Here is an 8366-nt window from a genome sequence, read left to right on the forward strand (position 1 = left end):
AAAACTCGTTACACCCCGGAGGTGGTGGGAAACTGGAACTCACTGCTGAATGGGTGGTGGAGGCAGAGACCCACTTAACTTTGAGGAAGTATTTAGATGTGTATCTGTGATGTCAAGGCATGCAAGGCTATGGGCCCAGAGCTGAACAAAATGGGAGTATAATAAGGAGGTGGTTGCTTGAGCGATGCAGACGCGTTGGGGCAAAGGGCCGTTTCTGTGCTGTAGCCCTCTATGACTGGGTACTTGCTCCTGTGAAACATGACTATTTCTGCTGATATCTCCCAATACGGCTTGAGATGCACTAATTTGATGTAGATTTAGGGACATTGTCATGTGAGTTTTTCACATATCAATGGTAGCCGCATAATGACACATTGTTGTCGCACTTCATGTTGCTGCCGCATTGAATGAAATATGTCAAATGCAATGAGTGACCATTTGCAGCGGACGGCCACGTTCGGCGTTGTAATGATGAGCAGGGTGGACTCTGCATCCAGCGATCGGAGTTCAAATCTCGGCAGGTCTTTGATTTTCTTTGCCACAGCAAATGACTGATTTGCTGCAGGAAATTTTGCTTAAATTTCACAGAAAGTGTTCCTTTAAACATTGAGAAACTTTCAGCATGTTCCACCGCACTGACACTGCAGCGATTGACTCGCCTGGCGTCACCGCATCAACCCCAGAGTACGATTGCTAAAGAACACAAATCGCTGAGAGGCGGAGAAACCACCTATCGGTGTCATTCACTCATTCCCAATTTATACAAGAGGTGGGAGAGGAATAGTGGTTCCTCTCAGATTCGAGGTAGGATTGCTGGATTCAAAGTGCAGAGTACTAACCGTTACACCATGAAAGTGAAGCGGACCGAGCCATAGCTAAGGCACGAGGCCTTTCTCCGAAAACGTGCACACACGTACACAAACACACACACACACGCACGTGCAAACGCACACGCACACACACTCACACTTGCTCAAAGATTGCCAGACTCCAGTCGAATGATTGTTCTTTTGTGACACCAACTGCTTCTTTCTTTCATCAGAGGAATTAAAGAGCAGCGAAAGGATGAAAAAAACACACTGATGTGCAGGCATCTGGCGCCAGAGACTCAGCAATGTGCATTGTAATAACAGTTGAACTGGCTGACAAATTGTCCTCTCCGTCCGTACTTTGTAAGCAATTTAAATGAATGTCCGTCAGCAAAGAAAAAATGAGGTTCTGCCGAGATTTGAACTCGGATCGCTGGATTCATTATTAGTGAATTGACTATTACACCACAGACCCCAGAACACATGAACAAGCGGCAAATGGTCACTCAAAGCATTTGACCTTTTTCATTCAACGTGGCAGCAACAGCAGTGCGAAAACAGTGAGTTGTCATACGCCACTATTGATGGGATCAAAGGAAATTTGTCAAATTGGATGCAGAATTGTCTGAGTGGCACGGAGCAGACGGTGAATTTCGAGGGCAGTTGTTCAGACTGGAAGCCTATGTCCACTGAGGTCCCGAAGTGATCAGCGTTGGTGTTCTTGCATCCCTGGTTTGCATGATTGATTTCTATTTGAATGTTGGAGGCTTGAGCAGTAATTTTGCGGATGATAGAAACATTGGAGAGGTGGTGAATAGGGACAAGGATAGCCTTCTTTCACAGATGGATATTGACAGGGTGGTCAGCTGGGCTGATCAATGGCAAATGGAATTCGATCCGGATGTGAGGTGATGCGGTTGGGCAGAACGAACAAGGCAAGCGAATGCATGATGAAGGCTGGACCCTGGGAATCGCCGAGGGACATTGGTGTGCATGTACTGGGGTCCCTGAATGTAGCAGGACAGGTGAAGAAAGCGGATAATGGAATGAAAAAGGTCAAACTTTTTGAGTGTCCTCATTTAAAGGTGGCGGGTGCGTTTCTGGTTCTATGGTGTAATGGTGAGCACTCTGGACTCTGAATCCAGCGATCCGAGTCCAAATCTCGGTGGAACCTTGCTTTTCTTCGCGAAAGCTGGTGACTGGTTTGCTGAAGGGACTTTTAATTAAAATTCCCAGAAAGTGGAATTCCAAGCACTGAGGAAATTGCAGCAAATTCCAGCGCAATCACATTGCAGGCGATGCAGCGAATGACTCTCCTGGCGTCATTGTTTCACCCCCAGAGCACGATTGCTCAAGAATCCAAAGCGCTGAGAGGCAAAGAAGCCACAGCGGGCAGGGGGCCACATAAAGGTGCCATTCATTCACTCATCTGTTCCAATTCTTTAAGAGTTCGGACGGCGAGGGTCCAGAGTGCGAAACGTTTCACCATGGAACCGACAGCACTCTGACCTAAGACATTCGGCCTTTCTCCCAAAACGCACCTACACACAGCACACATATACTCACACACTTGATTCATAATTACCAGTCTTCAGTCGAATGGTTGCTGTGCCACCAACTGCTCCTTTCTTTCAACACATGAGTTAAGGAGTAGCGAAAAGATGAAAAACACGTACGTTGCAGGCATCTGGCGCCAGAGGCTCAGCAATGGGCATTGTAATAGCAGGTGAATTGTCTCTCGATTCGTACTCTGTGAAAAAATTAAACGAACTATCCTTCAGCAAATCAATCATCAGCATTGGAAAAGAACATCTTCCACTGAGATTTGCACTCCAGTTCCTGTATTTATAGTCCAAAGTTGCTCACCATTACACCACGGAACCCGGAACAACGCAGCCTGCTGCAAATGTACTGTCAAACATAACTATTTCTGCTGATTTCTCCCGATGCGGCTTGCCATGAAATGATTTGCTCTAGATTTGGGGAACTGTGTTTTCTGAGATTTTCTCCTATCAACGATGGTGCATAACGACGCGTTGTTGTCGTACTTGTTGTTGCTGCCAAAGTGAACGTTATAGGTCAAATTCTTCGAGTGGCCATTTGTCGATGGTGGGCGTGTTGTGGGATCTGTCGTGCAACAGTGAGCACTCTTGACTCTGAGTTCAGCGATCCGAGTTCAAATCACGGCAGAGCCGTGCTTTTCTTTGCTTAAACCAATGACTGGTTTGCGAATGGGCATTTTATTAAAAATTCGCAGAAATTGGAAATCTAAACACTGAGGAAATTTCAGCAAATTCCACCGCAATCACGTTGCAGACGCTGCGTCACTGCATCAGTCCAGAGGACGGTTGCTCAAGAATACAAAGCGCTGAGAGACAGAGAATCCATACTTAGCAAGGGGTCTCCTTACAGGTGTCATTCACCTGTTCCAAGTTAAAGAAGAGTTTGGAGGCGAGAGTCCAGAGAGCTAACCGTTATATCATGGAGCCGACAACAATCTGACCTGAGACACTAGGGCTTTCTCCCAAATCAGACACACGCACACAAACACGCCCACATAAATACACACACACACACGCACAAAACACACACACACACACTTGCTCAATAATTGCCAGACTCTAGACAAATCGTTGTTGTTTTTGTGACACCAACTGCTCCTTACTTTCAGCAGAGTTAAAGAATAGCGAAAAAGATGAAAAACACTGACGTGGCAGGCATCTGGCGCCAGAGGATCAGCAATGTGCATTGTAATAGCAGTTGAACTGGCTGACAAATTGTCCTCCTGATTCGTACTTTGTGAGAAAATTAAACGATATATCCTTCAGCAAATCCATCGTCTGCATTGGCAAAAAAAAAGGTTCCGCCGAAATTTGAACTCAGACCGCTGGATTCGAAGCCTTCAGAGCTCACCATTACGCCACGGAACCCAGCACCCGCTGCCAAGTTACGAATGGTTGCTCAAATATTGTCCCAATTTAAGAACAAAGAACAAAGAAAATTACAGTTCAGAAACAGGCCCTTCGGCCTCCAAGCCTGCACCGACAATGCTACCCGACTGACCGAAAACCCCCGACCCTTCCGGTGACCATATCCCTCCATTTCTATCCTATTCAAGTAGTTGTCAAGTCGCCACTTAAAACTCACTATCGTATCTGGTGATTTCGTTTTTGATCAGCAAGGTACAAAATTCGTCTCAATCTACAATCCCATGAATTACTCACAGCAATTCATATTTACATTGCCCTTGCTGGTTCCTCCCGTCAAAATGTGTAAGCTACCTTCAACAGCATTAAATTTCACTGTCGCTCACCACATTCAAAGTGCAATGTTAGCATCGTCCTGTATAATCCTGATTGTGGTAAAAATGCTGAACAACATCAGATTATCACAGCTCTGCTTTCGTCACACTGGAAGCCAATGTGAAAATACGAACAATTTCAAATCTTAACAGACCGGAAGGAGTGCGTGACTGTTGATAATTGGCGCTGTGCACATTGCCGTACTCAGTATCTGGGAGAATCAGGCAAACGAGATCCTGGTGGTCCAGTGGTTCGGATTCGGCGCTTTCAGGGTCGCAGACTGTCTTAAATATATTAAGATTTCATGTTTTTGATCAACAAACATGTAATACTTCCTGGTCCAAAACAGCTCTGCCAGAATCAGTGGAGTTGAGATTTGTAGTTTTGCTTCCGAGTTGGAAATGTCACTTGTGCAACAGGTTAAGAACAAACACAGATAGTAAAGGACAGTGACAGGTTGCAGAGCGCTGCCGATAGAGATGGTGATACAAGGTATAATCTGAGTAGTAATGGGTCAGATTTAACCGTTTGCATTGACAGAAATATCACTCATTTCGGGATAAAAATCTCGGGGTACACGACAAGACTCCTCTCACTGAATTTACCACTAAGCTATTTGATTTCGACTGATTGCAAACAGTTTTCATTGAGAAAGCAGTAATTGTGAGATTAACAAAGCGGGATGGAGAAAGAGTCAGTTTGATTGGTGACGCTGCCGGAGGAATGGAGAGCTGGATTTCACCCAGGAAAGCAGCAAAGTCTAAAAATAATGAGAAGCAACCAATGGTACACTGGTCCATCATTCCATGTGTCAGTCAATCCATCCTGTTGTGCTGTCTATCACAGATCTTCCATTTAATCTCTTTACTGAGTGTTACCCGTCTTTAACGCTGCAATGACTCAACAGCTCAATTAATGTTTCGTGAGAAACAGGAATCATTTTGAAATGTGAATGATTTTGAAAAAAAACACATTTGGAAACTTTTCTGCCCGGTCTCAAACCGGGGAACTCTCGCGCGTGAGGTAAATATGATAACTACTACACTACAGAAACATCACGTGCGCTTGAAGCAGTTCTGGTTCACTGGGGGAACAACTAACCTCGTCCGACAAGCCTGTCAGTTGCTCACTTTACATTCCGTCTGCTGGTTCCTCTAATCAAAATGAATGATGATACAACCTACTGCATTCACTTTTAGGAATCACATGTTTGACTGAAGGTGTTCATAACGTTTATAGCAATTTAAGTGAAAATCTGACAGTGGGGGGATTTGATCTCACTCCTCCATAAATATGACTATATTAAATTTGTGTGTTAGACTTCCCTGCAAGGACACCAACAGAAGTAACTGCTATCAAAGCTGGTATTGGCAGTGAACAGAATCAATGGAGTTGAATTAAATCACATGTCCCATTGAGTCTCCTCCGCCATTTAAAACCAGGGCGGATCCCCAGCTCAACAATTCAATGAAACTTGGTTCCACCCAGACAGAGAGAGGATAAAAGGAACAAAAACAAAAGAAAGGAATGGATAGTTAGACTGAGACAGGGAAGGACTGAGGCAGATCTACAGAGAGAAAAAAAGATAGAGCCAGAGTGGAGTAGATCCTGAATGGAAGAGATACACTCTACTATTCCATATGATTTCAAGAAGAAAATATTGAATGCATTGGTAAGAGCAAATGCTACAGCCCTGAAAAATATTCTGACAATGGTGCTGAAGAATTGCGCTTCAGAACTTGCCACAACCTTACCTAAGCTGTTCCGCAGGCACAGCACTGGCATCTCACCGCCAATGATACAATTTTTCCAAGATTGTCCGGTTTACAAAATTCAGGTCAAATCCAACGCCGCCAATTACCACCATTCTACTCTTCATCAACAGTAACGTGACGGAAGGGCAATAACCAATGGTATCGGGAGGCATTCCAATGCAAACTGGAGGAACATCGCCCGAAACCCCGATTCGGCATTTACTGCGTTCATGACTTAACATTGAGTTCAACAACTTCAGAGCATCTCCTCTCCTCGATCTTCACCCCATTTCCATTTATTTTGTTTTATTTCATTTTATCTTATTTATTTTTGTTATTTTATGTCTTATTTTATATATATATATTTATGTTTTAATTTCCATGTTTTGCATTGTGTATTTAAAATCTCACTTTCCATCTTGTTGCCCCTTCTCCCTCCACCCTACTCGGGCCGTCTCTTACATTTTCTTCGTCCTGCCATTTACACATTCTGATCTCTTAATGGGCAGCCAGCAGCACCGTTCTCAGCCATGATCACTACCATTTAAATTCTCTTTTTTATTTATATGTGACACCTTTGTCACCCATCCCACACCCATATCCCTCACCATTACAGTATCAATCTCGTACAAATTTCTTTGTCTTCAGCTCTGACGAAGGGTCATCCAGACTTTGAACGTTCGCTCTATTTCCTATTCACAGGTGCTTTCAGACCTATTGAGATTTTCCAGCATTTTCTGTTTTTGTTTCAGATTCCAGCATCCGCAGTAAATTTGTTTCTATCAAGAGGCATTTGTCAGACTGACTTGTCCCTGGTTTACGAAAAATTAATGTGAAATAGAAACAAAGCGCCAAGTTAGCATGGACATGTTAGTTTAAAATCCTTACCGGCAGTTTCCCTGGTGGCCGACTAGTTAGGATTCGATACTTTCATCGCTAGAGGTTCGATTCCCGGGCAGGGAGTGGAAGTTTATTGTTTTCTTGCAGCACATGGTTTAAGTGGAGTTGGAATTACTTCCTGATCCAAAACCTGAGTGATATTGGTGCCAGTTTCAACAACGGAGAGAAAAACCCGTACCTTCCCATAATCCCGTCAATTACCCACAGCAATTAAAATTTGCATTGCCTCTTGGTTCATCCAGTTAAAATGAATAATGATATATTCTCATAGAATCCCTACAGTACAGAAGGAGGCCGTTCGGCCTATCGAGTCCGCACCGACCACATTCCCCCCACGCCCCATTCCCGTAAACCCACATATTTACCCTGCTAAACCCGCTGACATTAGGGTCAATTTAGCATGGCCAATCAACCCAATCCACACACATCTTTGGAAAGGAAACCGGAGCACCCGGAGGAAACCCGCGCAGACACGGGGAGAGCATGAAAACTCCGCACAGACAGTGACGCGAGAAATTTAACCTTGTATCCCTGGCGCTGTGAGGCATCAGTGCTAACCACTGTGCCACCGTGCCACCCATTCTACTGCATTCAATGTTGCTGCAGCTCACTGCATTCAAAGAGCAGTGTTGGTATCAAGCTGTGATAAACCATCTTGTGGTAATTCTGCTGAACAACATTAACTTATCACCGTCAATGGACGGTGGGTTCCAGCCCCAAGTTGGGTGCCATTGTTTTTAAACTCTGCTGCTTTTCTGGGTGAACACCAGCTCTCTATTCCTCCGGCAGCGTCACCGCTCAAACTGAGTCTTTCTCCATTCCGCGCTGTGAATCTCACAGTTACTGCTTTCTGAGTGAAAACTGCCTCCACTTCAAAGAACAAAGAACAAAGAACAGTACAGCACAGGAAACAGGCCCTTCGGCCCTCCAAGCCTGTGCCGCTCCTTGGTCCAACTGGACCAATCGTTTGTATCCCTGGAGGTCGGAGAGTTTACTGTGTAATTCAATGAAAGGTTTTCTTGTCATTGAGCCTGAGATTTGGACCTAGACCTGCGAGATATTTGTGTCAGTAGAAACAATAAAACTTACCCCATTAACAGCTAGATTTTACCCCGCATCACCATTTCTATCGTCAGCGCTTTCCAGCCGATCGCTCTCTTTTTTAAATCTTTTCACGTGACATTTCCAATTCCGACGCCAAAGAGGAAATCTCCCTGATACTGATTCCGACATAACGAGTGGTAATCATGAAGTAACTCGGTGTTTTTACACAGCAATAAAGAAAAATTCCCTGACCGGGAATCGAACCCGGGCAGCGGCGGCGAAAGCGCCGAATCCAAGCCACTAAACCATCAGGGAAGTTGAGGCAAGCTCTTTAAAAAAATGATTTATGCATGAGCCTTTAATTTTTATTTCAGACGTTTTATTCACCAAAAACAAGTTTCTATTTTAAATTGTCATGTTTAGATCGAACGCAAGTGACTGCATCAGCCAATGAAAACAGCGATTCCTGTTCGCTGGAACATGAAATCGACAGTGAGGTGAAATAGTCCCGCAAGCTGCTCATGTGACACTTTCAATTTCCAAAACCCACCAAACCC

General features: G+C 44.4%; 2 non-coding genes across 2 annotated transcripts; one reads left to right on the forward strand and one right to left on the reverse strand.

The window, feature by feature from the left end:
- The first annotated feature begins 1911 nt into the window (after nucleotides 1-1911).
- trnaq-cug (transfer RNA glutamine (anticodon CUG)) lies at nucleotides 1912-1983 on the forward strand. Its single transcript has one exon. It is a non-coding gene; the product is annotated as a tRNA-Gln (tRNA).
- Nucleotides 1984-8052: 6069 nt separating this feature from the next.
- trnae-uuc (transfer RNA glutamic acid (anticodon UUC)) lies at nucleotides 8053-8124 on the reverse strand. The gene has a single exon. It is a non-coding gene; the product is annotated as a tRNA-Glu (tRNA).
- Nucleotides 8125-8366: the final 242 nt, after the last annotated feature.

Source organism: Mustelus asterias, unplaced genomic scaffold (genome assembly GCF_964213995.1).
Source record: "Mustelus asterias unplaced genomic scaffold, sMusAst1.hap1.1 HAP1_SCAFFOLD_201, whole genome shotgun sequence".
NCBI lineage: Eukaryota > Metazoa > Chordata > Chondrichthyes > Carcharhiniformes > Triakidae > Mustelus > Mustelus asterias.